The sequence below is a fragment of the Rattus rattus genome, chromosome 1 (genome assembly GCF_011064425.1).
Source record: "Rattus rattus isolate New Zealand chromosome 1, Rrattus_CSIRO_v1, whole genome shotgun sequence".
NCBI classification, from domain to species: Eukaryota; Metazoa; Chordata; class Mammalia; order Rodentia; family Muridae; genus Rattus; species Rattus rattus.
In genome coordinates this window covers 80,139,959-80,144,599 of record NC_046154.1, presented here as the reverse complement: position 1 = coordinate 80,144,599, position 4,641 = coordinate 80,139,959, and the positions used below count along the sequence as shown (strand labels likewise).

Sequence of the window (4,641 nt, the reverse complement as noted above, 5' to 3'; positions counted from 1 at the left end):
TGTACTGTCAGATCACCAGGAAACACAACCAGGCGGAAAACTTGTAGGGTTTTCAGTCCACAAGTTGTTTTCTCAAATTGAGAAATATTCTGATAAAATTAGTCTTATAAAAAAGTTCAAAATACCAAAACACTTAAAATAATAAAAAAGGACAATGCTGAAAAGTACACGACCACCATGATTTACACCAAGCTGCCCCTAGAGTGTGCTCCATTACACTTCCAATCCTATTTACAGAGAATGTTATGTGCACCTGTGATTTAAGACGCGCATCCCGTGATTTATAGAAAGATGATATCCGCCACACCATTTGCACCACTATTAGAACAACTTAGTGACCTGTCACTGCCGTGAAAGAGCCATCCGTAAGGGGGAGAAACATCTCACTTGAGTTTCCAACTCCCCCCCTCTTCTAACCAAAGTGAGGCTGAAGAGAAGCTGCTGTTTTTTTGCCAACTTCCAGGACTGGCAGATTCAGGGACGACTCAGTAGAGAAGAAGGGAGCGGTGCTGGACTCTCCCTCTGGATGGTAGATGACCGTGGATGGTCTCTGTTTCTCGGAGAAGTTGCTCTCATCAGAATTGGACCTAGAAAGGTTGTTGGTGGCTCCAGCTGCGAAGGGCTCACAGCTACTGCACTTCAGGCCTTTGAGATGCTCCAGTTTTATATTCCGAAGCTTTAGCACCTCATCTGTTATCTTCTGAATCAGGAAGTTCTGTGTTTTCTCCCTGCGAATGGATTCCACAAGGGTGTCCAGTCCCTTGGGGTTTTCCTGTAAACTATTTTTTCTACTTGAAGTTGTTTCTTCTGTGTCTTCTCTAGAATTTTTTTTTTTTCAGAGATGATCAAAATGTCTCTCGGCTATGATTTTCTCTGGTAAACTCCATTCTCTAAAGCGTCCTTCTTCACTTCAGTTAAGTCCTCCTCCGTGAAGGGCATCCTCCATGGCGAGGCCGTTCTTTCCAGGCTAAGGCTCGGGCCTCAGAATCGGGCTGTGACTTGGGAGGACTAGGAACAGGAGCGGGGGAACCGCCGGTTCACGGAACGCGGAGGAGGAGTGCCTACGAATTTCATAAAGTCATTGTTTTTGATAGCTGAGTAATATTCCATTGTGTAGATGTACCACATTTTCTGTATCCATTCCTCTGTTGAAGGGCATCTGGGTTCTTTCCAGCTTCTGGCTATTATAAAGAAGGCCGATGAACATAGTGGAGCACGGTTATATGTTGGGGCATCTTTTGGGTATATGCCCAAGAGAGGTATAGCTGGATCCTCGGCAGTTCAATGTCCAATTTTCTGAGGAACCTCCAGACTGATTTCCAGAATGGTTGTACCAGTCTGCAATCCCACCAACAATGGAGGAGTGTTCCTCTTTCTCCACATCCTCGCCAGCATCTGCTGTCACCTGAGTTTTGATCTTAGCCATTCTCACTGGTGTGAGGTGAAATCTCAGGGTTGTTTTGATTTGCATTTCCCTTATGACTAAAGATGTTGAACATTTCTTTAGGTGTTACTCAGCCATTCGGCATTCCTCACCTGTGAATTCTTTGTTTAGCTCTGAAGCCCATTTTTTAATAGGGTTATTTGTCTCCCTGCGGTCTAACTTCTTGAGTTCTTTGTATATTTTGGATATAAGGCCTCTATCTGTTATAGGATTGGTAAAGATCTTTTCCCAATCTGTTGGTGGGCAATTATATCTTATCAATTGGGTCAAATGTTATTGTGTTGTGTGTTCTTTTATGTGTAGATTTAAGTGTAATGGAGTGTGGGGCAGCTGCTCTGGGCCACCACGGAGTTGGTATGTGTGTTTCTGTCATGGAAACCTGCATTGGGAACTAGATAGGTAGAGATTCCTGCCAGGCTCAGAGAGAGGCCTTTGGCAGTGTGATATGGGATGGAGCAAAGCGGGTGAGAGGTTTTGCTGACTGAGAATTAAGATCTCCAGCAGATATCTTGGGGCACTGAGTTGCTGGACCTAGTGGGGATAAGACTATCCTACTTTTTAAATTTTTTTTATATTTTACAACACCCTTCCTTCCCTTGCCTCTTTTCTCCCTTCCCCTTCTTTGTCTTTGTCCTTCATCTCTGCCCTCTGGGACAAATAAATCTTTGTGCGGAGAGTTTGGTCTTAGGGTATCTTGAGCAAACTGCGGCTCCCTACAACTTACACCTCTCAATCCTTCCCAAACAGTTCCACCAACTGGGGACCAAGCATTCAAACATGTGACTTGTGGGCACCATTCTCACTCAGGAAGTAATTGATAGAACAATGTGAACAAAGAAATTCCAAACTTTAAGACAAAAATCTTTGTATTAAAATTTATTGGAGCTCAGACAGAGTAGGAACAGTAAAGTCATACAAAACTGGCCGCTGCATTGTTTAGCAATGGATTCATATATGATGAAGACAATAACAGTACCAGTTAAAACAATCCAAGAGCAGTTTCATCTCCGGAGGCTCAAGGGGCAAATGTGTTGTATCATATGTTCAACTTGCCATACCAAGCAAGCTCACAGCATTTTCTAACAGCTCTTTCAGTAGCTCTGACATCTACAGGCAGGGGTCAGTTCTGGTCACCATTGCTCTCCAATTCACCCTTGGCAAATGTTATCAGGGAAAGAGCACCCATCTTGCATCCTAACAATCCTGCTGGTCTCACACATGGTCATGGGGAAGATAAAGACCAGTTCTGGCCCATCATTTCCCCAGATGACCTGCCTCATAGAATAGGCTGGCATTCACCTAGGAACAAGAGACTTCTGGTATCCCTAATCTCAGTTGCCTGGAGCTCGACACAGGGGAAGTCCTTAATTTTTAACATAATGTCAGGATGGCTGCCCACACTTGCTTTGGCTAGTGACCCTGTCAGTGGCCATGCAGAACAGAGCCAGCACAACCAAGGCTATTGGGGGCTTACCCAGAGCATCTGGTGCCTGACTGCACTGAACATATTCACAAAGTTTTGCCCATGGTCTTTTCTGCTCCTTAACAGTCATGGTGACTTTGCCTCTAAACCCACGGTGCCCAGTGCAGGGCTCAACCAACAACACAAGGCCGTGTCCAGAGAACGAGGCATGGCTAAGTCCTTTAGGTCTGACTATGACACATCTGTGATGTCTTTTGTTCCTGGTACATCCTTTAGCTGTCCCTCAAGTCCTGTGTCGTGGAGGCTTGTGGGCTGACTCTTGAGAACTTGCCAGGGGACACTGTACCTAGCCAGGCTGAACATGGTCCCTTAAGCCTAAGATGCTATCACCTTTCTATAGTCACTTGGCACAGGACTGGACCTAAGTCTAAAGAATATCTATAAAAAGTGCCAGGTCTTAAGGAAGAGACCCACTTTGTAAAAACAGTCATGATACTTGGGATCTGACTCTGCCACTGGCTTGGCATGAGCTCCTTTTCTTTTCTATTAGCTTAATGCTCAGTAAAATGACCAATTTAATACAGAAGTTCTAGATGACCAGGATGAGTTACCAGGATAATTACTGTCCCTCAAAACCAGAAAGCCAGGCAGGAGAGGCAACCAGTTAGGAGTTTACCTTGAACTCCAGAACTTTCCAGGCAAATACGAGAAGGCTGCCAGTCAGCTTAGCCTATATAACTCATCTCAAAGGCAAAACAAAGGCCAACGAGATGATTCATGAGGGAAAGGTGCTTGCTGCTAAGGCTGACAGCCTGAGTTCAATCCCAGGGATCCACACACTAGATCACGGACTCTCAAAAGTGCATATGACGACAATCTTCCACCTGGAGTTACTGTGGGTTTGTCCTCAGCCCTCCCATTCCCCAGGCCACCTCAACAGCCTACACGCTTTTATTTGGGACATTCAAAGCCAAGGAATAGGAAGGAGAACATCAAGTGGAAAAGAAAGGATGGGAAGTAGCCCAAGGCAACAGTTCCAAAATGGGCAACCTTGAAGATGCAGGCCTGTCTGCTGGCTATTTGGCAGGTCTCCCCACAGGTTGTGCTGTCATCGAAATACAGTGCTTTCATGGGGGTGAGGAGATTAGCTGCCTGCCTCTCTCCTATCTCCCATCCGCATTAGTCTCCTCACAAGGCTTGGTTTTGGTGGCCCCGTGAAATGCCAGATGCCATGTCTTGAAACGGGCATTCCATGCAAGAGTGGAGGGAAAAGACAAGCTCTGGGCATGTAGACAGTGAAGGCCAGAGAATCTGATGCTGTGCACATTTTATGTCCAGTATCTTCCAGCACTAAGATGTAAAAAGTCTAGTATTCAAAGACCCTTCTCATGGTCTTGCCCTGGAAACTGTGGAAGACCCAGGGAGAGAACATGGGTCTTCATGGAACAGGCATGAGAGAGTTTCATGCTTGGGGTTGACGGGAGGTAAGAGCTTTGCAGTCAAGTCCTATCTCTGGCCCTGCCTTCTCATCTGCGGGGTGGGGGGTACCAGATTTTGAGGAATCCATGATGGTGTCCAGAGCTTCATGTGGGCCTCCCCATGAATCTTCCTGTCTCCATCTGAACTTTCACCTACCCCAGAGATGATCTGGTCTTGGGCAACAGAATCTTGAGTTAGAGACTACAGGAAAGAGAGCTAAAGCTCCTGGACCGGGAGCAAGAGGACCAGCTGTCCCATCTGTCTGTCCACAGTTGGCTTGAGGTTGCAGGAAGTC

At 46.0% G+C, this 4,641-nt stretch overlaps 1 pseudogene; it reads right to left on the bottom strand.

Moving 5' to 3' along the window:
* Positions 1–383: 383 nt before the first annotated feature.
* Positions 384–939, bottom strand: LOC116896078 (annotated as a pseudogene).
* Positions 940–4,641: the final 3,702 nt, after the last annotated feature.